At 37.1% G+C, this 27,455-nt stretch overlaps 1 long non-coding RNA gene across 1 annotated transcript in view; it reads right to left on the minus strand.

Annotated features, from left to right (window-relative positions):
- Positions 1 to 2,504: 2,504 nt before the first annotated feature.
- Positions 2,505 to 27,455, minus strand: part of LOC103129682 (uncharacterized) — a 38,068-nt gene continuing 13,117 nt past the window's right edge. Inside the window, exons 2-3 of the long non-coding RNA XR_475101.2 lie at positions 23,700 to 23,765; positions 2,505 to 2,654 (exon numbers count right to left, since the gene is read on the minus strand). This is a non-coding gene — a long non-coding RNA (uncharacterized LOC103129682). The remainder of the gene's footprint in view (positions 2,655 to 23,699; positions 23,766 to 27,455) is intronic.

Below are 27,455 nucleotides of genomic sequence, written 5' to 3' on the forward strand. Positions count from 1 at the left end.
AAGATTCATAAGAAACAGGGATAACCACAGCTTGAGAGAACCGTGGAGCAAAGATTCAAGAGTTTAGAAGAGATTTAAAAGACAATAATTACAGCTGGAGTTTCTACGTTGTCAAACCCACTTTGACAAACTCATGGACTGACCTCCAATGAATAAATGTTCAAATATTACCATGAAGCATCTTATGAGAACAAGCAAAGTTGAACACAATAACCATAATTATGTTTGTTTTAAACCCTCTGAGTTCAAATTTCAATGGTCACTTTTTTCACATGCTAATAAATGTTATGTCCTTAAATATAATCCATAAACGTTCATGCTCATGCCTTGTACTGACAAAGAAAAGTTCACAAAGACGACATTCATTAAAGCACAGTTTTCTACATTCATCTACTTTCGTGGAAATCGGTTCAAGCCAGTTGAATTTCAAGAAAGGAGGGGCTGTGGGTCCGACCCACCAGCAATGCATTCAGGGATTTGTAGTGGTTAATGCAAAGTCAAGCCACGAGTTGGCCACCTTCTGTTGTAGAGCCACCACACGCAGACATAGCCAGGATATTGGATACCACTGTTGCATTCCTTGTATTTAGCAACTCCTTAAACTCAGCACAATATCAGAACATCCTAGTTAGGCCAAGGCCTAACTAGGATGTAAATAGTATAAGTAACAAATATACTGTTGTTACTTAGTGGTGCAACATTGTCCTTTTATATCAAAATTAACTTTGGTTACTAAGTTGCCATGCCATTTCAGTGCAGTTATTCACATAAAAAGCATTTATTTTAACAATTCCTATGCGACATGCAAATTACTATTCTAGAGTAATAGTCACGAATTCACAGAGACACCAAAGAAAAGTTTAGACCCCAACAATTTAGCCAATAAGCCTATATTTTCCCTTACCGTCTTTTCCTCTCGACAAAAAAAAAAAAACAAGTTGTGGGTAATTGGCATGCAAGGTTGAGCCGAGCGGTTGGATGAGCCAGGTCCTGAGCTAGAGCACAAAGCACAACGGCTTTGCCGTACCCTCAAAATTAGTTTAAAGCTGTGATTCAGCAGCAGGCTGAGACCTGCACAATGCTACCGCTGCCATTCATAACAGCAAATCCTTTTCTCTGGCATAACAACTGAGCCACACCATCAGGCTGCACCTCCCACATGTCACAGCAGCAGGTAGAGAGGTCCAAACGACAGGGCTTCAGATATTGGCCCATGTTATGTATATGTCTGCGTCTAAATTTACTCATCCACATTATAATCCTTTAGTCATATTTATGATTTAACGTGTGAGGACACAGTCGCTGTCTGGTGCTTACTGGTTTCTAAAGTTATTTAAATCTTATCTCCAGTGTAAAAACACAACAACAGATTTCAGTGTTACTTATTAAAGAGAATATAAAGCTAAAATTAAAAAGCAATGCCAGAAAAACTTAACACAACCAAGATACTTTCTCTGATTTTAAAAGGAAAAGTCTTAGGTGAATGCTTTGTGCACCTTTATTGCTTCTGTTCTTCTTTAGATAGTTTTTACATAACCATATTCTGAAATCCAAGATCACAACATCCGTAGGTCACAGTAAATATTGACCATTATAACAAGAAGGAGAAAGCATCTTCTATCCTAGATGAATCTAAATGCACAACGTCCAATGGCTAAAGTTCAGCCCAACTGGTTGTCCACAAAACAGAGTTTGATAAAGTCACAAAAAATATATATGTTTTGTGTGAGATAATTTAATTTCTGCTCTCAAAAACTCATGAGCTGATCTTAAACCTTTGGTCTGACTAGTAGCCATGGCTGCCATACTGATGTGTGTTATCTAGTATTAAAAGTCTGCCTTTGTTGTTTTACTGAAAATAAATTTTGTATTCCTTTTCAGCTTCCAGCAAGCTGGTCATCTCTTCTGCTCGATGTGTTTGATGCTTCTTTAATCTAAAATGAGCTGCACAATATTTTTAGAGAAACTAATATGAAGCTGCTGGTTTAAGTTAATATTTAATGACCTATGTTTAATAAAATGCAAAAAAAAAAACAAACAAAAAAAAACATGGTCTACCATTGTAAACTTCAGAGTGAAAACCAACTGCATGCTTTTTCACTATGTGTTATGTGCATTTATTCGTTTTTTAGGGTTTTTATGGTCTTAATCATTAGAAAAGAAAAAAAAAAAACACACACACTCCAGTGTAAAAGAAAAAGTTAATTAACTCTGCAGCATATTTAAAGAGCCTGCATAATTTTCATTTTTTAGTTCAACTTTGAAATGCCAACTGTCTACTTCTTCAAATTTCAAGTTTCCTTTTATTCCAAATCAATATATTAAATTACCTTTGTAATGTTTCTAAGTTTCTAAGAAAAATTATGTGAACACAAACATTACACACAAGTTAAAACAAAATGCTTACAAAACAAAGAACTTTTTCTAATCTGTTAAATAATCCCCAAAGAAGTAATTTACAAAGCAAACAGATGAGATATAAAATAAATCTCATTTTCATGTGACGTTTAAGCCACTACTGACTCACCACTCACCAGTTAAGTGCACAAGTCAACGCTGACATAGGAGGAAGATAATAGTTGGAACAAAGGGATGTGGAGGATCGAGGTGGGGGGTGTCAGCTGATCGAATCTTCTCATTAACTTCCCCCAGGCCTGCAGAGAAACAGAAAAGGAGGAGGGGCAGAGAGAGGACAGGTTTAATGAAGACTCCTGCAGCGAAGGTTCGTCTCGCCTAAGATGCAGCGCTGTGAATAAGCCTGCCAGACAGATGGGCTGAGGAATTGATCGGTGGAATCGGTCCACAGAGACACAGCCACAGATTCAGAGACTGTTTAGTTGAGGTAGAGTGCACAATCACGGATATCAAAGAGGATGACATGTCTGTGGAATTTGCCACAGGTGGGTGAAAACTCTTCTCACAGTAAAAAAAGTAAAAACAAACACTTAAGAGTTCATGTTCTGAGTTTTATTTGAGCAGACAACAAGGAGGAGCTCTAACCATCAAAACTAAATCTCTCAAGCTCATTAGTTCTTCGCCTGACGAGTCAAAGGAAATCCCAAATAAAATCGTTGATAATTCAGGGAGTCTTTATACCCCAATTCTAAACTCAATGCAATTCAGTTCAATTCACTTTATTCTTATGGTGCCAAGCTTGACTCAAGGGACTTGACAAAAATAAATAAATAAATAAAAAAATTTATCCAATGATGCAGATTCACAGTGAAGTGCATGCATTCTGTGCAGTTTCTTCTTTTAAATTACTTAAGACTTTTTATATAAAACCGTAATACAAGTGCCTATGCAACTGTTTTCTCCTGACTTTCAGGGATAATGCTGCTCCATTCATCTGGATTTTAGTTCACACCATTTCATAAAGACATGACAATAAGCTACTCATGTTTCTTTTGCTCTTTTTGTCTCATCAATCATTTGTGCATCTACACCGATTAAGTTTACACAGAATCTGCCTTAGAAAACAAATCAAGAAAGAATTTCTCACTGCAAAACCTGGCCTGCAAATTAAGCCGTTTTTGTTCTTCCTGAACATGACAGTCATACTTTGATCAAATGATTTGTTGCACTGAATTAAATTACAAACTCTCATCACTCTTCAATATCCAGCTATTATTTTGGTTCCCCCATGTTTATAAGAGTCTCATTAAAACCGTCTAGGACATGTCTGTTAACTTTATTGATAAAAAAGCTTTGACACTTTTTGTCAACAAGCTTTTCGTCTCGTTTAAAAATGAATAAAATGTACATGGAACTCACACAGACAAACTGGAACTATGACAAAAATGACTGACATTTTCATTTATGAATACAAATGTGCCCAAAAAAATAGCTTAAATCCAGTTAGACTTAATGTTAGCTGATTGGAAAGGTGGGATGAGATGCATGAGATTGGATCTTGTTGCCCATGGCCTTCAGCTAGATTTGTTTTTTCTTAACATCTGCATTGAAATAATTAAAAAAAAAAAAATCAAATGTGATATTTTTTTTTTTTCATTTCATGACAAAACTGCAAAGAACACATTTTTCTCTGACTTCAACAAACTAAAACTAGACTATAACTTAAATAACTCAAGGAGAACAAATTATGACAAAAACTGAAACTTCAGTCAAAAGTCTGTCAAACTTATTGTAACTACAAACATAATGATAGTTACTTAATGTACAGAAAATAAACTTTTCACACTCCAACATAGAAATGTCATAACAGATTGTGTGCTGCATGCAGCAAAACAATGGCAAACTGCTGACACGTCCCACTGACATTTGTCAAAGGATCAGAACTGACCCAGCAAACAAAGTGCATCGAGCACGCAACACTCCTTTCAGATCTGTGTTCCCCTGAGGGCTAAGACACCTTCAATGATTCAGCCCAACACTGTCGCCATGGCTACCATGGCCTGACACCGCCGGCAGAGGTAAACGGGCAGAACACACTTGAACATTGTTGTCGTCACACAAAGCACATCCCGATCCGGGACGGCGGACTTGAGAGCCGATGCTTTTACACAAAGTCAACAACCTGATGGACAAACACAGCGAAAGGCTCTATCAGGGCGTCCACCTCCAGCTGGGATATCGTAGAACGTTAATTAGCCCTGATGCGACAACACACCACCTTCAGAAATGTCACATCCTCGTGAGGAGAGTGGAGAAAGGGGCCAGCTTCTGTTTGTTCTTCCTGCAGCAACATCTTCTCTCTTCCTTACCCCCAAGCTATTTCTTCGAACTTTGCCTTGCTCCCTCGTGCAGCCTCTCAGTTATGTGGTTTACTCTGTGATGAATGGCTCAATTTCAAGTTGAGTGTTTGGGTTTTTTTCTTTTCTTTTTTTTGTTGCTCCTCTGAGCTGAAATAGATTGCAATCTGTGCATTTGTGCAGAAACAAGATTGATTTCCAACTGAAACTCCACTTTCATGTATTAATTTTTTGGCTCACATTTTTTTGTGTGTGTTTGGTAAAATGCAATTGTTCTTGCAGATTTAGGTTGGGAAGAGCAGGAAATCCAGCTAAACTAGGAATAATTAGCCTTTTAATGGTTGGTTTTCTGATAAACTTGCTTTTTTTTCTGTCAGAAAGATTAATATTCACTTAAATAAGATTTAATAATGAAGAATTAGATCATGACTTTGTACTCAGAGTACATGTTTTAAGCACTAGTTACATTTTTATTTTAAAAAACAATGTCTTACTGTTTGTTTGAACCTTTGTCTTTTTGAAGATTTATAGACATCCTAAGGCTATCCATGAATATTCACTTATATTTAATCAATGAAAAACAGAAATTACTGAAATAATATTTGGCTTCCTTAAAATTCATCCAAAATTAATCAAACAGAGGCTAGTGAATTGGAAAATGAATCCCTTCTGCTGGAGTGAGAAGGTGAGAATAGAGCCGTGGATTTTAGCAGGGATTCTGGGTTTTAATCATGACAGTTTAATTACAATGTAAGCTAAAACTTTTTTAATAAGCTTTCAATTTTTGGGAGGGGGCTGTCTTACAGGTGAAAAATCAAATTGAGTCTGACTCAAAGACATTTAAATGAAATTTGCAAGAAAAGGAGCAGGAGGGAGAAATCAGACACAAACCCCATGTTTTCTCTACTTCTTCTTCCAGCAGTAAAACAAGAGAAACTCTGCACCAGCAAAAAGACAAAAGAATGGATAATAAGCCCGATGTGAAAGAAGAAAGAACCCTGTTCAAGGTCTACAGAGCTGAATGGTTTACATGTGAGCTGCCAGCTTACATTTTCTTGCTGTCACTGTTTTCTGGGGAGCATCAGGGATGCTTTAAAGAGAGCGGGCTCTCTCCCAAGAAGAGACGCTAAACGTCACTAACAATCACTGAGCTACCGGAGGAAGGAGAATCAGAAAAACAAGACAACAGAACAACAGAGGCAGAGTCAGATGAAAAGGGACAAAAAGCAGAAGGTGAAACAAAGGAAAGAAAAACTTATGTCTAGAGGTTTTCAGTGAAGTTTGCAGAAAAGCAACCAAGTCTCCGAGTTTAGAGCCTCTAGGGTAGCAACCATGCAGCACAAATATTAGTGCATCTATCGTCTCTGAGTTTATGAACATTTTTAAAGATACAATTTGGTGGTGTTTTTTTTTCTCCCTTTTCTTTTTTTCCTTATTTTCTCTTTTTCCCAATGCCAATAAAAACAGAGCTGGGTAATGAAGTATGGATTTTCATAGCAGGATGTCACAAAATACAAAGAAAAAGTGCACTGAAAAACAAAACAAAACAAAAAAACTTTTCATGCATATTTGGATCAATGACATAAGAGCTGATCATTGGTTATCACTGGCAGATGAGTGACTGGACATATTTGAGCAGATCCTGGAGGATTTTGAATTGCATTTGTGTTAAATCTTATGGGTTTGAGCTGGCGTTTGACTCCGATGACTGAGCTGTCATCAGTAATTAGGGATGGTTAAGCTCAAGAACTTTTTCACAGTTCAATTTTTTAAAATGTGGTTGGTTGATTTTTCATCTTCTGAAAAATGCATTATTCTCGTTTTACCGTACGATTGTCAGTGCAGTCCCAACGCACTCACTCACTTCCTGCCTTTGGTGTTGACTGGAACAATAGCGATAGTAGGAGCTATACTGCAGATGCAAACATAGGAATGATCTCAAGGCACTGACTGTCTGGGGATCATTTGTGATGGACAAAGAATTAAAATAGACAATGAAAAGGAAAAGAAAAAGAAAGATTTTTCACAGAAATACTGATTTTATCTGAGTGGATGCCTCCTCTCATCTTCCCCTCCACTGGAAGCAGGGAGCGTGGGAACTGTTTTCAGAGAGTTGAGCGGAGGTGGAAGTTTGACCCCGACTTATCGACGGCCTTCACAATCCACATCTTCATGGCTAATGTGGCTACCTGCCAAATACGGAACATCTCAAATAAAAGCCTACAGAAAAATACATTCTTGTATAGATATTTTTTTGCTGCTTACAGTTTAAATCACTAAAATCATTAGAAAAATTGGAACACTTAAGGAAAACAACAGACTATTCAATAAATCTTGCTCTAGGGGAATTTTTAGAGCGAAAAAGACAACTGGAGTTTTCAGATTGTGCATTTTCTTTGGATCAGCCAGATACTTTTGGTCACTTCAAGTAAATCAACAACTCTGTGCTCTCTCATGCAAACTTGCAGGACTTAAAGTTGTTATTCCAATTTTGCACAATGCATAGTTATAGTGTATGATTTCTGAAGGCAGCTTTATTATTTCAAGATGTGATTTCATTTTTTCTCCACCAGACCTTGTTTCAGAGGCAAAACGAGTGCAGACATCAGATAAAGGCTGGGCTGTCACAAAAAAGCTGTTGACAGCCTGAATGTTTCCCTACCCATAGCTGGTGTTTAGATTGCAGACGAGCATCAAACAGCTTGTTCCTGTTTGCTTTCAGTCAGCGAGAATGGACAAGACGATGTTACACAAGGCTCCAAAACTGAAACTCTCCTCTTGTTGCATCTGTGAATGACAGCAAACTGTTGAAGAGGGCCTTTTCTCTGAGCTGACACTGCTAATTTGAATTTCAAAACATGATGTAAAGCCGTGATTAAAAGGCAATTACAGCTTGTGTCAATGAAAAGTCAATTAAATGTTTCAGGGTCTGTCAACGGGGATTTTGGCAAGGTGATGTAAATGGAAACAAGAGTAAGATTTGTGAAGAAAAATGACAGGAAGAGCCTGAAATAAAATAAAAAAAATAAAAACAAACAACAGAGCTGGGGAGGGCTCAGGAGACAACATGAAGATGTGTGAATATTGCCTGCTTAGAGACGCGATTTCTTCTTCATCCCCTTCCACTCCCAAATTATAAAACACTGCTCCAAGGCAGCTTTCAATTAAGAATCAAATCCACCGGAAACATTGAGTGGGAATGTTTTATGATAAAACCTGAAATAACAAAGCCACCCACCCTCTTATTCAAATGATTCGTTTATGAAGTCCTACAGTCTCCCCCATGGCCATGTTTCAGATGAATAAGCCTGCAATGCTTATTTATACAAAAGTAATGAACAGAGAATATAAAAAAAGCAAAACAGAAATAGGAAAAAACTATTCATGCATGGTGTACCTGCCAAGTTTTTGATCTCCTGCTTGGAGCCTGCAGGAGCAGCTCTGTTTTAGCACTGGAATGCAGCAGAACTGACAGACCGCTGCAGCAGCCCTGTGAGGTGAGGCTGAGTCTGAACATGCTGCTGTCATTCTTCATACTCTGAACCAACCTTTGGTCCCAGCAGATATGGAAAAACGGAAAATATAAACAACAGAAAGACGGGCCAATGCTGCAAGCTTTTTAATTATTGAGGAAGCCCTGAAACTGACAGAATGAACATTACGTTTAACCCAAGATGCCTGACAGAAAGTAATGGAGAGGCTTAGGGATAAATTAAAAAGGGTGTCAAAGCATGGTAGATTACTGATGAGAGGGTCTGAGCTGGTGCTCCTCTGTTTCTTTCAGTTTGTGTTGTGTTTTGAGAGACTTTCATCCTAGGCGTAAATATTCATAGAAAACTTTAAAAGAATTCCACAGGATCAGGATCCTTTATTCGAGCACAGCACTTGTCTCTTGCAGCATAGTTTCTCTAATAAAGACTCTACCAACTACAAAAAAACAAAACAAAAAAAAAACATTTTTGCAGAGAAAAAAAAAAAGAATACTGGAACTCATATCAGTTGGAGTCACTGAAACAGCAAAGACCAGATGGTCAAATAGTCCAGCTTGTTTTCTCATATTAGCCTTTGCTCTCACGCTCCATTAGTTTATTTTGATTTCCAGATAGGAGCTCTGTATTTTTAAATTAAGTCATTATCAAGTAAAGAGAGTTTCAGACTCACACAATCAGTACAGGTAACAACTGTTACTGTAGTTCACATGTCTACAAATAATAAAGAAAACAATGTTTCATTGTGTGTTTCACCACAATGAAAGGAGCACTTTTAATAACATGGGCTGACGAGGTTTTGAGAATTTTCAGGTAAATTGTATTTTTCTTACATTTACAAAGACATATACCAGACAAATATATCTGGCATATTTGTTTTTATGCCAGACATAAAAACAAATTCTGTATTGATAATTAAACAACATCTACAAAGGAGGAGTCAGATTTCTCTGTTTTACAAAGCTTTGATGACAAAGTGTTTCTTAAAGTCAAAAAAGAAGTAAATACAACATAAAAACCATTAAATTTAAATGACATCAATCTAAGTGACACAATTGCATGTCATGGAATTGGCCTTAAGGATTCTTAGTCTTGATTGAAAAGTGCTCAATGAAATTAACTTTGTCATTTTCCAGTCAGGGTGCTGATGGACAAAATCTCTTTTACCAAGTTCAGTGTGTGCAAATGGAATAGAAAGCAACAAGCGATCTTGCAGACAGAGAATAACGACCATGCTTCTTTATACTAAAGAAAAGCACAACTTATTTTAAAAACACACTATTTTTTTTACAAGGTTCTCTACATGTGGTTTGAAGGTGAGGCCATCAATAAATATACCAAGATATGATTGAATCGCTGAAGCAATCGTTTGGGCATATTCTTTTTCGAACAGTTTTTAAATGCCATGGTGAACAGTGTCAAATGTTTTTATCAAACCTAAAAAATGGTTGTGTAGTGGGTTGCTTGTCAAGTCTGATTTCTCTAAATGGCACTCTTAGCTTCAGGGAGCATCTATGCAAAGTCTGAAGGTTTTTTTTGTTTTTTTTTTTGTTGTTTTTTTCCCTGGGGTTGAGGCATATTTCACACCACAGACAGAGTCCAATTTATCATGACAAGCACTGGAGTTTTGCTCTCATAACAACATCCCTGATCACTGATGTTGTCTGATTGTCACTGATAAATGTATAATCCAAAGGATATTTAGAGCTTTTAATATTTGTACAAAAGCATCTATTTTTCATATCTTATTAAATTTGCCATTAGATGAGGTAAACTGGTCTGAAAACATCCTGTATGTAGATCCTCACATCTCTATCTCAATAAGAATAACCATATTAAACAATACATTTCTTTTTCTTTCTTTTTTTTTATTTAATTACTACACCTTATCTTTGTTGTCTGGTGTTCAACAGATTCTCAGATTGCTTTTTCTTAACTATACAGAATAAATGACAGGTATAATAAATGAGTTCTACATACACTCCTACATTTCTGGTTTAATCAAACAGACGCTGCTTTATTGAAAACTTCCTGCACCTGAAAGTGATTAAATACCTCAATCACACAAGAGCGCCCAATAACTAACAAGAAAATTTTAAAACCCATTAAAATTGCATAACTGATGCTTTACACATTTGAAGCATTTTTTTGGCACTTTTAGCTGTCACCTTGGGCAAAAATGATTTTAATAATTTGTCTGCTTTATTACATCCAGCATTGCTCAGGAACTGTAAGGTATCTGTGCAGTAAAGGACAGCAGGTAGATTCACTGGATTTAATCAGACATCAACAATGTGTTCCTAAGGTCCTGTTTATGCACAAGAGACATTGTCAGAAACCCAGCAGTTGGCGTATGATGGAAGAGTCTAAAACCACTAACAAAGGGAAAAAATGAGGTTTCACCACAAGATGCAATAAAAAATTATATACAGCTTCAGTGGTGCAAAGACTCAATACAGATTCAACACTGTAATTATTAAACAAGCAGAAAGAGTCATATCAGGAAAAGTACGTTTTAAGATGGACTCGAGAGGAAAATAGAAACCAGCTGCTCCAAATAAAATGCACCACCATCAAGAAGTCTGCAGAGTGTGCTGGTTTGAAGTACATCAGCATCAGCTTAGAGGAGCAACTGTTGTTGTCCATCATTGTGGACAGGATTAGAAAACCACTTTTTAAATGATAAAGAATGAAAAAATTATTCACAAGTGAAAACCCTTCAACCCTTTGAGTTATGCAATCAGAGAACTGAACACAAATGCCCACATCAAAGTTCAGATCTCAACGTGAACTAAATGTTTGCAGAAGTTGTCTGTAAAATTCTTCCCCATGTTGGGATTTGATTTTAGAAAAAACAGAATAATTTTCAAAGACAAATTTAAAATGCTCTTGTATAGCTTTATTTAATAAAATGAAACGCCATAAACATTCAGCAGATTTCTTGGGCACAACATTCCCTGCAATGTTTATCATCACGGTCTTTGCGGTATGAATGGTTGGTATTGACAGACAGGAAATGAGCAAAAAAAATAAGGGGAGGAAAGACAACAAAAGGTCCTGAGGTCAGGGGTCATTCCCTGATGGACTGCATGGAGGACCAGCATATGGGGTCTCCGCTCTACTGCTACACCACACATTTGATATTTTTTAATCCCTAGTCCTTTCTAAAGCTAAAAACAGCAGTAGCAGTATTCTAGAAATACTGAAAAACAGAAAAAAACTGCCATAGATATTATTTATATTGCATACATTGTAGTTTTTTAATTAGCAATGTCAGATATTTGATTTCTTTTCTTTCTATAACTGAGCAAGCTGCGTCTAAGGTGCAGTTTCAGGAAAAACTCACTCAACAAAAGTCTTATCTAGTTGTATTCTGGCAGGTGCTCTGACAGCTGATGTTTGCAGATAAAATACAAAGAACTATGAAAAACAGCAGACAGTTAAAGGAAAAGGTACAATGTTTCCTTCGCCCTGTAGTAAGTGTAATCATGTCCATGATTCCCATAAATCAAACATCAAGGAAGACGACTTACTGTGGATCAGATTTTGATTATAACATTTTCTGGAAAAAAAGAAGACTTGAGCAAGAGGGATGGAAATAACAGGATGAGGATGCAAGATGTGTATGTTTCTCAAGAGCCTAATTTAATTCAGCACAGAAAAAGCAGCCAACAGTCTCCACATATCATTGGTGTTTGTGGGGGAAAGACTGGGCGGCGAGTACCAAATGGGCACTGGAGCTGAATTTTGTTCCATCACACATAATAATAGTTTGATGTCCATAATGCATTGCAGTAAGCTGCTGAGACTGTGCCCAAAATGACTTGGCTACAACAAAAAGACCTCTCGTAACCCGCTGGGTCAAACTTTAAAGCTCTGCATGACCATCCATAAATTCTCTTCAAGAAGAGAAAAGTTCACTTCTGGCTGAAGAGCTCCAGCATCGTTCGGTTCCATTAGCATTTCAAAAGGAGACAAGTAAAAGCAATAGCAGGGGGGAAGACGGACCCGTGGCTGATGGGGTTCATGGCAGGGAAATAGCAGCTGATTTGTTGAACTTGGCCCACGGATGAGCTTTGTCCGTCAGCAACACAGAACTATTGAGAATTTGCCCTGAAGACACAGCCAGGATTGTGCATTTTTAGAAGTTTGTAACAAAATAGGGGGAAGTAAACCTCCAATTGCATCAGAATTGTAATATGTTCCATTCTACGTTTTATATGCAACAAAAAACAGCCAAGTTTCCATTATGCTAACACGAATGCTCAACCAAATGCACTCTCTATAATGCATCTGACCTTTGTTTGAGGATAAAGTTCTTAGTCGTAGTGGAGAATAAAAACAATTTTCAGTGTAAATGAGTATAAAGCTAGATGAAATGATTCCTTACTTCAAGTCTGAATATCTGCATGCTATGTGATTAGGTCAGTCACTTTATGGTCACAATGTTCACTAAAATCACTGCATGTCTTCCTAATATTTCATAATCCTAGGACAAGCGTTTAGCATGGTGCTACAAATTATTTCAAACACAAAAATACTTAAATAAAAATGTGTCAGACTTTGTCTAATGGCTACGTCAACAAGTTGGAAAATGTTCATACAATAGAATATAAATCTTCTTCAAGGTAGAAGGCCTGTGGGCCTGGAGACAACTTGGATTTTTCTAATGTTTTACAAATGTTTTCATTGTAGACTTATGCCACTGCAATAGGAGTACTTTACTTTGAAGGTTTTTTTCACCTTTGCCAGGGATGTCAGTAAAAGTGTGGGGCATTGTAGTGATCAAGCTGCAGGATGTTCCCAACTCCCACTTGACCTCAAGTTCCATCAAAACCTCATCAGAGACGGTGCTTTCAGGTATATGAAGGTTAAAGACATCAAAAACTGAATGCAGGAGTAAAAGAATTTCAAAAAATATGAGTTCTTACCGTCTTATGTTATGAAAAAACATCTCCTGTTTTAATTAGCAGTTAGTCCATACACAGTCCACATAGTATAGTAAAAAGAATACAACAATTATTTCTGACTTTTACTTTCTTCAGAGTAAAGCCCACAACTAAAGATGAAGTAATGGAAAAACAAATAGGTTCACTCCCATCTGTTGCCTTGTTGGTTTTGTTTTTGCAAGAACCAGCTTGTTTCCGCCTCGAGGCAGGTGCTTGAAGCAAAACCCCGTAAGTAATGACACCTGTTTCCACCTGCTGGGGCGAAGTTGCTCTACGCCAGCAGCTGCCTCACCTTTCCCTTTCTAGTGCAGTCGCAGGTCTTTGTAGAAGAGGAAGAAAACAAGAATATTTGCTCACAAGTGTTCTGAAAACACACGAAGTAAGGCACCTTCAAACACAATATAAATCAATGTTGTTCATGCAAACTAGACAAAAGGTACTACATGGTACAGAACTGCTGCTAAAAAAAATACTTAGTAATATGAATACACCCTAAAAATCTAGTATGATGGAGCAAAATGCTGGATGTACAAGGGTATGTTCCACAGAGAAGGTTCAATTTTAAAGTTATTCTAAGAAAATCTTTCAGAGACCTTGGAAGATTTATAGTCAAAAGCAGTGCCAAGGTTTCATCTAAATGCAAGAGCTGGTTTAAAGAAAACAACTTACAGGTGGGGCAATAAAAACAAGTTTTGGCAGGAAAAAGGTTTGTGAGCAGACGCAAAGACTCCTTTCAATAAAGTAAATGACTTCTGACGTTGAAAGATGAAAAGGCTTACGTATTGATTTAAAGGGCAAAACCAACCTGGTGAGAAGAAGCTAAGAACAGGAAACGCATCTCTGAAAGAGCTCTGCAGGCGTATTATTTTTGAAGTTCACCACTTTGAGCTATCAAGTGTTAAACTCACCTGGAAGCCAAAAAGGTTGATGGAGCGAGCAATTTTTGTTTTGAGACTACAGGTTTTAGTTGTGCCGCCATTTCTCCAACAGCTATTTAAAACTTCCGATTGTGCAGTGCTCCTCGTCTTCGATCGTCCTCCTTTTTAGGTCCCTCACCTTCTTCTGCCACTTCAGTACAGGGATTCATCACAGCCTGCAGTGTGTGAGCATCTTGGCTATGGCAGGTGAGGAGGGATTGTCAGTAATGGCTGCTTCACCAACAATGAACCTTTCCAGAGCTGCTTGTTTCAGCAATAATTACAACAAGGGAATAGTGCACCATGACTGGCTCTAAAAAGCTTACCAAGCCTTTCTACTTGTGATGCCATGTCAAATTTTTTTCAGAGCAGGCAAGGCAGTGTGATGAGTAAAAAGAGGACTTAGAAGCTAAACAGAAAATGGTAAACAAAGACGTTGAAAGGAGAGCCAGAAGGCTGTGCACTAAGTGACGCACAGAGTTCGGAAATAAAATGAAATGCTCTGAAGACTATGAATACGGATGAGCTCAGTTCATTGATGCGCTGTGTTCTGCAATCAGCTCTGCTGAAGATAAAGGTGAAAGGCTGGACAGGTTAAAAAAAAAAAAAAAGAAATACAAGAGCATAGGCCAAATACTGGAGAAGAGACACAGGCTTCAAGAGGCTGACAGAGAGATTGAAAATAACCACAAAGTGAATGAAGACTGATAAGTGAGTGTCTGAAAATGTTCTGCTGTACAAAAAAAATCCTCATCTTCTTCCTCCCTTGTGCCACTTTTTCTCTACGCAACCCTCGGTAATCACCTTCTTCACCCTCTCAGCGGCATCGTCCTCGCCTCCTGTTCTCATCCCGTCCGCCCACTCTCATGCCCTGATCTCTGGAACACACAGGTGCTTATGAGGAGAGCGCTCAAACCCCCTCTCGGTGAATCGTCAACACAGATAGTGTGAACTGAGGTACAAATTCAGGGTGCAGATGTGGAGAGAGTGTTCCACTTCCTCACCTCACAATTTGGCAGAAATTGGAGGAGTGACTCCAGAGGTGAGGAAAGCATGAATGTAGTTAGGAGCATTAAATGATCAAGTTTTGTATTCCATTAAGTTTTAAGCCAGATTTTGTGATTTTCAACTTTGAAATTAGTTTAATTAAATGTTAAATGTGGAAAGTGTAAGAGCACTGTACTGATTGCTGATTTAAATTTGCTAGCAAAAACTCTTTTGTACTGGATTGGGATGACTCTGCATTTTGAAAATCCAACTACCTGTGCTAAACTGACAGAAGTTATGTCAGTCGCTGCCAAAATTACCTAAATGTTTATGCAGGATTTATCATGAGGACTATTTATTAAAATAGTTTAAAGGACAAGGCCAAGCTTCAGTGCTTGGCAATCAATGCGGCTAATCAGACTGAGCCGCCCACATTATGCCAACAGCTTCTTGTCAATAACCACATGAAGCATTAAGTGCAGTCATAAACCAGTGGCTTTTATTGTCACTGACGTCTCTGCCTCACTGCGCATGTTGGGAGAGAGACAGGTTGAGTGACAACTGGGAACAATCCAATCATCTATTTAAGGGCTACATCTATAATTATTCTCACTATTGATTAATTCAGCAAATAGGTTACCAGCCATAGATTTTAACAAGAAAATGAAAGATTCTGTTGACAAGACCTAGCAAATTAACAAGCTAAATTAACTTTTGATGTAAGATTGCGAAAGTTTGAAGGCTTTTCTAAGTAAACGTTACATTTCTATCAACATTAAATCATCATTTACACATGTCCAGTCTTGTGAAACTTTAATTTGGAAGACTTGATCAGATGTTTTAGCTACTAAACAAAACTTAATGTTTTTTCTCTATTATGCTTTTTTATTTATTGGGCTCTCATTTGCTTTATTTTGTACCATTTTAAAGAATTAAAGCTCTGGTTTAAATCAAGAAGATACTCTAAAAGACAATGAAATATTTAAAAATATTAAAAATTGTGCTCACAGGTAGTTGAATAATAATGAAGAAAGCATTCAATGAAGTGAACAAAATGCAGATTTTCCACCCAGAGCATCCTGGTTTTACTTGGATCTTTTAAAGAACAGTGCTAACAACAAAATAAAAAGACAAAACTCTTCCACCACTTGATATAATACAGAGCTGAAACTAACTAAGCATTATGAAGCGTCTCCCTGGAGTAAAAAGTCCTAACAGATTATTGACATCCCAAACTGATTTGGATGTGTGAGCGTTCATTTTTGTTCTGATTTTCCTGTATGAGCGACACACTTATTTGTAACACCCTCTGCAGTCCACTTAAAAGTAATTATTGTGTTGCATATGCAAATGAATCCTGAATAAATGAGATGGCAACTTGAGAGCTGTAAAGACTTTGCAATCATTCTTCAGTGTAATCAAGGTCTTATATATGAGGGAACCTTCTGAACCGTTATAGCAATTAAGACACTTCAAAAACTAATAATTTCCATTATAAAAAAGAGAACAAAAAGGACGAGTGCTGTAGAGCAAATAAAGCATGTATATACGAATTAACTACATTTATATTTAAATTCAGGAACATATTAATATGAGCTTGAGATATTCTTTGAATACGAGTTGAAACAGGGCTGTAGCTGTCAAGGACTTTGTTCGTTGCATTTTTCATTTCATAAAGTTGAAAATGTTTCTGTTGGATTAACAGGTCTGGCCCACAGACAGACTAATTTAGAAACTCAAGTCTTACTCTGCAGGTAACGCCAACATGTGGTGTTAGCTACTGGAAGTAAGTTAGCACTACTCTGCTTAAATGAAGAAAGTTATTATGAGATAAAGCACACAAATATATTTTGCAACAGAAACATTTTAGATCATCCATTTTGTTGAGAACAACCAGCTATTTAATTAATATCAATAAGGAACATATTGTTACTGATCCAAGTTATTTACACAAATAAAGACACTGAAAAAAATTCTGAAGATATAAAAGTGTCTGATGTGAGTGAAGAATACAATTTCACAAAGATTCACTCAAAAATAAAATTAATCAAATAAATTGTTGATGCTCCAGTGACTGTCCAGGGACGGTTTTGTAAATTAGCCCACTTTCTTGCTTGGATGCAGAGCTTTCTTCCCCCTTTGTTAAGTTCTGATTCCTAATTCACAGCAAATGTTTTCACAAAACCGACCCACACGAAGAGCCGGCCAATCACAAGCAGAGGCGTGGTACCTGAGTGAAGTCATACAGCCAATGAGCCGAAGAGAGTCTGAGAATAACCAATAAGAGTTTATCTGACATGTGAAATGTAAAATTTTAATCAAAAATATTATATAAAGTAATAAACTATCATGATATTTTAGGCAGACAAAAGATGAGTATGATCCAAATTTTGATATTTTCAACAACAACAACAAAAAAAGCTATTTGTGCCACTTCCATATATGGCACTAAATCAGATAAGTGCCCAAAAATGTTGTATTTGCAGTCTGAACAGTACTGTATGTTTACAGGCCTTTTACAACATATGAGACCTGTGTCATGTTCTGCACTAGATGAAGTTAGATGCAGTAAATCCAAACATAGACAACAACTTAGAGTTCTGCAATCATGAAGGAAGTCTGTGTCACTAAAGTGCATCACATCACAATCTCTTCTATGCATCCAGACTCTACAAAAGTTTCAGAAAATGTTCCACAAAAAGTCATTGTCATTAGATGTGCTTTTTCTTTATGATCTTGTGGATATATCTTTTCGAGCTCAACAGCTTTTAAATTGATCCACAGACGGATCAATCTGTCCATGTCCTGCTTATGTTCATGCTGGTCACTTTGTGGTCATAAACCATTCACAAAGAAGTCTGGTCATGGTTGAATTTAATTACTTTCCTCAATGACCATGCAAGAAAAAAAAAGAAAAAAAAAAAGAGATGGGGGATAAAGGCCTGCTGTGTGAATGTAGCCTTCAAAACCCATGTGACCATTTCACGATAAAAATCACTTCTACACTCAGAGTTTTGACATTCAGCACTAATCCCAGGGTGATTAATTAAATACTATTTTAATTAAAAGGAAATCAAGTTGTAAACCTTGATTTGTTGCTGTCCACCTGTAGTTCATGCCACTTCAAGAATCATAAATGACTTTATTGTTTGACTAACTCCAAAACTTACACCATCTTTGGTAATTTTGTTTGATTTCTTTCTTTTTATCATGTCCTCCTTTATTATAATTCATGTAAAACAAACATGTTGTGTCCAACTAATATGATCCCCACTGTAAACAGTTGACTACTGAACCAAATGCAGATTAAATAGATAAACAAGACATTGTTTTTGCCTAAAGGGTTTTTATGTAGTCAAGCTGCTTGGATTATTTTAACACTAGTTGTACACAACCACTTCATCTCAAACTGTACTGACAGCCAATTCATTGAGATTTGATGAGGAACTTTGCATATTTCACATTAAACTCTTGTAGTTTCAACGCAGCGCATTTAAATGATTTATATATTCTTGTTCCTAAAAAAAAAGAAAATAAATAAAAAATAAGACCAACGTTCCTTAGAATTTCAGATCACCATATCATCTTTCCGATCAACAAAGCCTGTGTGAGAACACACTGTGGTATTTTTCAGCATCACCTTAGGAGTCGGAACAGAAAAGATGAGGTGAAGCCCTCACTGTCTTTCCTTGTAGAAGACCCAATTTTCTTCCACCTCCTGAAGTCCCAATATCCCCACAACTTTGAAGTCCAGCCAGCTTTGAAAAAGCCAGCAGTCTCCCTGTCATGTCCAGGCAAAGGATTAGCCAAGCCCTGCAGGACCGAGTGGAAGGAGGACGAAAGAGGGCTGGAGGAGGAGTGGCGCCATTTTCCACGAGGGCCTTGTATGTGCAAGCAGCTCTACCCGCGGCCTAAGCTGTGGGGGATTAACAAGCTACTAAGAAAGCAGTGAACAGACCCCCAGTCCCACTTTTTTTTTTTTTTGTCCATGATTTTCACAGAAACCAATTTACAGCAGAGATCTTGGGGGGGAAGCTGCTAATTCTTCCCATAACAGCCTGCTGCTTTTAAAGGAAATCTTTGTTGTGTCACTCACAAAATCCGCTTTTGTGAGACGGCAAACATTTGAACACTCAAGTCAGGGAGGCATTTTTCTACAAAAGGATTCATTTATTGATATTGGTACTTCAAAAAGTAACAATCCAATGCTGTCGGAGCAGCTAAGCGCCTAATCTCAGCATCAGGCTCTGTGATCAGTCTTAGGGAAAGGATAGCCTGGGAAGTTCATTTTCTACTGGGAGTCAAAACAAGGCAGAAGAGCAATAATTTTTCTAAACTTTGGATTGTAAATATTTCATAAATGTTCTGCTCTGAATACATTTCAAGTAGGGCATTAACTAGATCACAAAACAAAACTAAATGAGCAGTGTACAAAATGATTCTCATTTTAGTTGCAAATGAAAAGAGCTAATGTAATTCTGACTCATGTCTTGAAATAATACTCAAGTATCATTGGCACATCATTAAATAACTGTTGACGCAAGGCTTAGAATAACAGTTTCATCAGTGAGAAACTGAGACATGACTTGAAAGTGATACAAGATGTTAAGTCCTTAAATTAAAAGGATCCAAAGATACATACTCTACATGTTTTTTTCAGTAATGAGGTTCTTTGTCTTATCTGTGACTGAAAGGAGCTTCGGGACTTTGACCTTCACCACTTTACTGTTGCAAAGTCTCTTTTGGAAATGGAGGACAGGCGTGGGTGTGCGAGGAAGAGCAAGGCGGCCATGCAAGCACATCAGACTTGAGCGATCTTAATAAAGCTTCCCTCTACCCACCCTAGAGATCCCCTCACCCCAATTATACGGCTGACACCTCTACCCTCCTCCGTCTCCTCTTATTTCTCACAACGACCTCCCCCCTCCGCTCCACTCCACACCCGTTGCCCACCAGCCAGTTCCCAGCTCTGATCGTGGTTGTCCTTTAACTGAGCTCAAAGCCCGAGAGGCCTGCGCAATATCATGCTGCAGGTGCCGTTTATACTTCCCTGTCTGCTGCCTGAGTTGTATCACTTCTTGTATTGACATGAGACATTCCCTGTACTGCCAGGAACTATGTAAACTTCCATTTCTTCCAACAATCCCTCGGAGAGAATCAAGTGAGCAAGTTACTGTCAGAAGATTACATTTTGAAATGCTTCATCAGCATTTCTTGATTTGGAATTTAAATCTTCTTGTGAAACTTGTGACATGCCAACTGAATCTGAAACAAGAAACCCAGAACAAGCATAATGAAAAGTAAAAGCTGTAATTCATTAGAACAAGCTTGGAGGAAGGATACCCACGCTTGTAGGAAACTTTCAGCATTATAAGATGAAGAGCTTCAGTTTCTGACACCTACTGAGTTTACCACAGCGGCTAAAACGTTGCCGTGATCAGAGTTGTGCGCAAACATTAGCTTTTTACAACACCAGCTTGAACTTACTGCAGCTCGCTCTGCAACATTAAACTGCACCCTAACCAGCACTTAACTGCAGATCCAAGCTAAGAATTAAACTTTAGTTGTTTTATGACCCAAAAGCTAATCCTTTAAGGTAAGCGCTTGGTGACTGCTGTGCATGTGTGTTTGCATGCAGACAATGCTCAGGCTGTTATGAACACATCAGTGAATAAGTTGTTAATAATGCATTTCTTTCCAAACTTTAAACTAAATATAAATTGGATTCTCATGTCATAACCATCATAAGCAACAGGCTATGACATTTTGATTCTACCTAATGCAGAGCTTTCTGCAAGCAGGGAACGATTCCGTCGTGGCTTTGCAGGTACAAAACCAAGATCATCCTGCAGTAATAACTAAAATAACTGCATATTAATTTACTAGAGATGATGCATCTTATTATGCAAACACATACAATGATAATTTTACAAATTACCACAATTTTTAAAATCTTATAAATTCTGGTCATTGTTAAGACCACAATTAATTAATTTTTAAGTCTTAAAAATGACCACAATTAAATACAGTTTTAGTGACAACTTTTAATCAAAATTTCAAACTTACTTGACTTTCTCAAAACTAAAATTAAGTCTGTCACACAAATACTTGCCTCTCATGTCACCTCAACCGACATCCTCAAAATTACCTCAATTTTATTGATCCTTCTGCAAAGTTTGCAGAAGGATTTTGAAGCAGCCAGTGCCAAATTAATAAATGTAATGGATGATTGTGAAATTAGCAACTAAAGGTTTTGATGATTCGCTTTCTGAGGAAAGTAAATGTTCTTTCCAAAAATGTTTTTAAATTATATCAGGTTACAAAGAGTCGCTGATCAAGACAAAGAGCTTTGAATTTAGTTTCTATAATGAGAAGTTTTGATTTGCATAAGACAAGAAATGATGATTACAGGAACACATCTCTACATCAATTATAATTTACACACACAACCTGATATCATGATGTATGTAACATTTTATGGCAGTCTGATCTCTCTGTGTCAACAAACTTATACTTTTTCCAAAGAAAATTATAGGAAATATATTTAAGTGTCTGTACAAATGCAAGGAAAGTTATAGTAAAGCATAACATTTGTCAAACCAAATAAATAAAACAAATATTCTTGCACATTCACTTCACCAGTCTTGGGTAAATGTGCTGAAAAATACACAGTTTGAGCAACACAATAATCAGCAGCATGCGAGTTTGTGGAGCTTTTATTCTATTTCTTGACAAGTGGTCACTTCATTTGAAACAAAACAGATTAGATTACAATGCAGGTCTGTTCTGAATAAAATTAGCTGTTCTCATGATGACCCAACGATACGAGACTATGAACATGTCAATTGTCCAATAGAAAAACAACTCAAGAGAAGCACAGAATTAGTGCTGATGCTGTATTGTTTCAAAGATATTTCACTGCTAGTGTTAAATTCTATCAAGGTCACAGCAGGTCTGTGTCTGGCTAACCATCTGCCTTGAGCCTTCCCATGAGAGGTTCTGTCATCTCCTTGGCCCTGTCCTCTGCTGTCCACTCTAAAGTTCAGAAGTTAAATTACAAACCAAACAAAGTGACTTTTCTGTGATTGCTCAAGTTACCGACACATTTCTGCAGCTTTCTGTATTGAGACAGCAAAGTTCATATTACTGTCAGTCTTCCATTAGAGCACATAAATCCTTAGAGAAGACCAAAGCAGTTTTTAACAAGAACTGAATTGTCAAATATGAAGTACAATAGTGGAAAGATTGGATTTTGAAAACACTGACATACCGAACCATCCGTTACATTCTTACCATTTAAAGCCATTTCAATGTGATGCTAAAGAAAGTGCCAGAGTCATTTCTCCAGCATAGAGTAGCACAGAACTTCCCTTTTTCCATCTGCTGCACACAACAGAGCAGAGGGAGTTAAGTGCTTTGGTCCAACAATACGCACTTCATGGACTTTGACAAGTGCTCTTCAAAACTATTCACCCTGCTCTCTGGCTAAAAAAACAGCTTCTGGAAGTTCAGTAGTTGGGGCCATTTTCCACATAAACAACACACCCACAAAAATCTGACAAATCATGCAAAAGGGGGTGAAGAGTTCATCAGGGTGTTGTGGCAAGAAGGGTTGGATGACATGAGGTTGAGAACAAAATAGCGTGATTTTTATAATGCAACTGCAAAACTGAGAGCTGGCTCAACATTTTTCCAAATCTCAGCTCAAGCAAGACTGAGTCAGAGCCAGAGTCAGAGTTTTCTCCAGCAGTAGGGAGCATAGAGTAGCACAGAGCTCTCCCTCTTCCAACTTATTATATCAAATAAGTATAATAATCAAAAGTGAAACATTGAAAGAAGTCTTATGATACAGCAGGGAGAATAATTGTTGCTTTTTACTTTTGAATAAAATCAATTAGATCATGTTCCTTTTTTAATTTTTGTCTAAGCTCTTCATTAATGTGAGGCCTCAGTATTTTTACTCGAGGTTATGTTGTGTGAAACTCCGAGGGCAGGTTGGAATGTAGTAAAGAAATTCTCATTTGTCATCTGGACATAGACATATTAATACTATTCAACCACAGAAGTAGTGGTTGAGCTGGAATAGCTGCACAATTCTAAAGAAAATCTGTTTCTGTTTTAAGTTGCAGTTGATTTGTCATGCACTTACTCTGACACTGCTCAGTCTGTGCAATGAGCAAACCTTCCACGATTCATTCTCTAACATACCAAGAAAAGGCAAATCAATTAATCCAACACATCAAAAAAACACAAATACGGGAAACTCCACATCAAATCAAACTCTGTTCACATACACAGTTTATATGCACTAGAACTCATGTCGGACACCATGACTACACAGTATTAGAATTAAATTAAGCTTTTTATGAAGGTAATGCATATCATAAAACTCTTTGCTGAGCAAGAAGTAAAATACTTTCTTACTTATGTACATTTTTAAAAGTATTTTACGTCATTGAATTTCAAGTTTTGAATGCTATTCTTGGTGCATAGTTTCTAATTAATTTTTTAGTTTTTCTATATTCACCTTTGTGTTAATCTGCTGCTATGCCTGAATTTCCCCACTGAATTTCTCTCCCTCTCTCTTTTAATCTAATCTCCAGCTTTTAATTATACAACATTTTACAGAGTAGCAGAAGTCCTTACCTTACAGCTTCAAAACAGGTAAGCATTCAGGGTTGGAACAGGCTTCAGCTGCAGCCGTGTCTGAATCTGGATGAAACAAAAAGAAAAAAAATGATGAGCATTACATTTGAGTATCGCAGACATAACACTGAGCAGCTTGCAACTGATGCCACCTAATACTCTGAATACAGTCATATTTTATTTTTCATCAAAGGATGCCAAGCCCAGCAATGAATAACAATGAAAACCTATGAAGACCTATCAGAACATGTGATAAGTAAAATGCCTTGAAGAGCCATGTTAACGTGAAGCAACCAGCCTAAAATCCAGAGGAAAACGCATGTTTTGAGATGCAGAATGCATTTGCAATAAGTGAACAAAATCTTTCGACAAATCCCACAGCTCAAACTAGCCAATTGTGATGATAGCATCTCAGCTCACAATCTGCTCTGGCAATCTGCTCCAAGAAAAATGTCTTCACCTTGCCAAAACACAAACCTAAGGGAAAAAAAACAAAGACTCCTACAGTAAGATGTAACCAATAACATGTCAACTCCTAAACAGCCAGCATCTACTCCTCAAAAGTTTTCAGCTGAATTTATGGCATCTTCATGAGAAAGATTTGTACCCATGTGGGCAGTTTGCTGTAAGGATGACCGCTGCTCCAGACAGAAAAAGGATGTTTACATTTACTTCCAATATTCCTCAGATTCTTTGGCACAAAATCTACAAACGTGATTGCACACATAGTACATAAAAAATAAGTATCAATAACAATGTTTGTGTTTACCCTGAATAAGCAAAAATGCAGAAAAGGTGAAAGAGAGTCAAGTTATTGCAATAAGAGAAATACAAACATGCAATTTGGATGTAAATTAATGCTCTAAATTTTGTTTCAAAGGCCAAAAAGCCTATTTATAATGCAAAAGCAATCACAACTAAATGTCTATAAACTTAAGCATCTATGTCATACATTCTTAAAGAGAAAAACTGTTGGCCATGTTTACGTAGTTTTCTGCAGATGTTGTAATAAGTAATAGCATTCTCAAAGCCAAACTTTGATCCATTATTTTCAAAAAGGACATTTTAAGTACCTTTGAGGCCTGAAACCTTCAGAGAGGCAGCGACTTCACAAGTACTAAACTGTCCAGCTGGCTGTCACTTACTGGTGATGGTTCAGTTGAGGTTACAGCAAAGTCGGTTCAAAGGCTTGTTTTTCCTTCTTCACTTTCTCTTCAACTTTTTTTTCCTTTTCTTTTTTTGTTTTGTCTTTTTTACAAGAGACCCAGAAAAGCCCCAGATAGAAAGCACAATCGTGTTTTATTTATCAGTAATAGTTTATCCTGGGTAATTTGATACCTCTGGTCATTATTTTTTGTTTCAACAGTTCAGGGAGTCTGTTCACCATCTATGGCAACAAATGGCACAAGCTGGAAAAAAAACAATACAAAAAAAAAACATCAAAAAGGCAGATAAGGCCTTGTGCAAAACAACGCCTGTGCCAGCTCGACAAACACTCCACTATCTCTGAAACATTTTCAGTCTCCAGACTGAAAATTGCCCTTAAATACAACTAGATGGATTTAATACGAGTGCTTTGTAGCGCACCTTAGTAGGTCTGTTGATGTAGATTCACACAAGTACTCATCCAAAAGATAAGGAGAATGTGATTGGTACATTTTTGGAAATATTGGACATCACAAACCGCTCACATTTCTAAAGCACTGTAAGACAATAGTGGGGAGACGCAAAGTGTGTCATTAAAAGCCCAGTAAAGACAAACTATGTTAAACAACTGAAAAAAAAAAGATCCAGTACATCACCTCAACTGCAGAGATAAAATCAGAACTTGGTCCCAGTACAGTTGAATTGGAAGCTTTGCTTGTATAAATATTTTAACTCTTTAAAGCTTACACAAAAAAGAAGTGGCTCTTCTTTTTATTGCCAATGGTTTTCATCGTTTCCAGTCAACAAGCATAAGAAAACAACGTGTAATTGCCATTTCACCCAAATGGAGGGAAGAAATAATTACTTTGATAACCTTTGAAGACCTTTTGAATATACGGAAAGAGCCTGGATGGAGGGGCCTGGTTAGCGTCAAGATACTCTCTCCTTCCACACCCTCCCTCCCATACCGTTTAGCCTGGCAACATGCACTTATCCTACTGAAGTAGACTAAACACCAGTAATCTACAGACAGACCTGAAGGTGTATGATCACAGATAAGAGTTAGTGGAATAAATGTGTTAAACAGTTTTTAAAAAGGTTATAAAAAAAAAATAAACTACAGTTGGTAAGCTACAAGTGGCATTTCTGTTAAGCACTCAACTACAGTCTGGCTCCTGTCGATGTATTGGCCAATATAGATAAAGTGATATTGGTATTGGCCGATGTTATTAATACCAGCCTAGTTTCACTTATTGGTTCAATACCAATATGTTAAAAAGGTGAATAATCAATGCTTATCTCCATCTTGTTGTCATTTATGTTTCAGGAGAGGGAAAGGAGGGAGTTGGTTATTTGGTATTTGTTTAGTCATGTGACAGTGATTGTGATGCGGAGCAGGATGTGGGGGTGTTTAAAAGAAAACAAAGCAAAGTAGGTGATGATATTCAGTAAATATCAGTTACTTATTGCCCCTAAGAGTAGCATTAAAATCGGAAATGAAATCCACCCAAATTTTCATATTGGTCCATCTGTTTTGGCTACCTTAGCAGAAAGCTGAACTAATTAAACAACTGATCTCAGTTTGTCAAGAGTTGTCTGTGTGGGTCACTTCAAAAACAGCCTTGTAACAAGTTTAACCAAAGCACACCTATCCATGCCAGAGACATTGATAGGTCTCTGGCCAGGATTTCAAAATAAGAAAGATTGTTGATGAACAAGTCTTACAAAATACAGCTTAAATATAACTTAGAAAAAGGTTTCATTTGGTGAAATCTTAGCTTGGCTAATTTTGCAATCCAGAAAGCTTTGAAATAATCATTAAATAACTTTTAATGTTGATTATTGATTGTGTTCAAACTTCAAATGTGATTTCTGTGTTTCATTCAGGGAAGTAATAAAATGCTTGAGGTGAGAGGATAAGAAAGGAACGAGGAAGCCTCTGTTAACAGATTGTTAGTGTATCTGTGGAGCTTAGTAGAGTCTCTGATGCCCAAAGATAAATGTTGTTTACAGATACAGTGTGGAAGCTATGGTCGTCTTCTGCTGCACATGGGAATTCCCCGAGATAATTACTGGGTTCACCCAAATTAAATAGTCATAACAAAATGGAGCCAAATGATTCCACAATTCTTTTAAAACATTTTTCCTGAGTTTTCTGTTTCAATATTTCATGATTTTGAGGCCAAAATATTACACTGACTTTCTCCATTAACTTTGTCAGTTTGGCATTCTTGCATGCTTTAAATTCAGCCCGTCAGGAAAACAAGTTTTGAATTGAATGAAAAAAAACAAAACAAAAACAAATATATATATATATATATATATATATATATATATATTGCAGATCATAAAGAAGTTGTAATTTGATACATTCAAACTCAAATGAGCTTAAACTTAATGTATCCATAGTGAAAAATTAAAATTTGAGAAAAATAAACACCTAAAGAAGATACCAAGTTGCGGGGAAAACCCAATAAATGGATATTACATATTTATCTGAGGATTCTGTGTAAAGTATAGATAACTGCTGCTCCAAAGGATCATGTGAAACCTGCTCACATTCACTCAGCTGATATTGAAAAGATCCATTCTTCTCCTTTCAGTTCTCTA

The sequence above is a fragment of the Poecilia formosa genome, unplaced genomic scaffold (genome assembly GCF_000485575.1).
Source record: "Poecilia formosa unplaced genomic scaffold, Poecilia_formosa-5.1.2 Scaffold567, whole genome shotgun sequence".
NCBI classification, from domain to species: Eukaryota; Metazoa; Chordata; class Actinopteri; order Cyprinodontiformes; family Poeciliidae; genus Poecilia; species Poecilia formosa.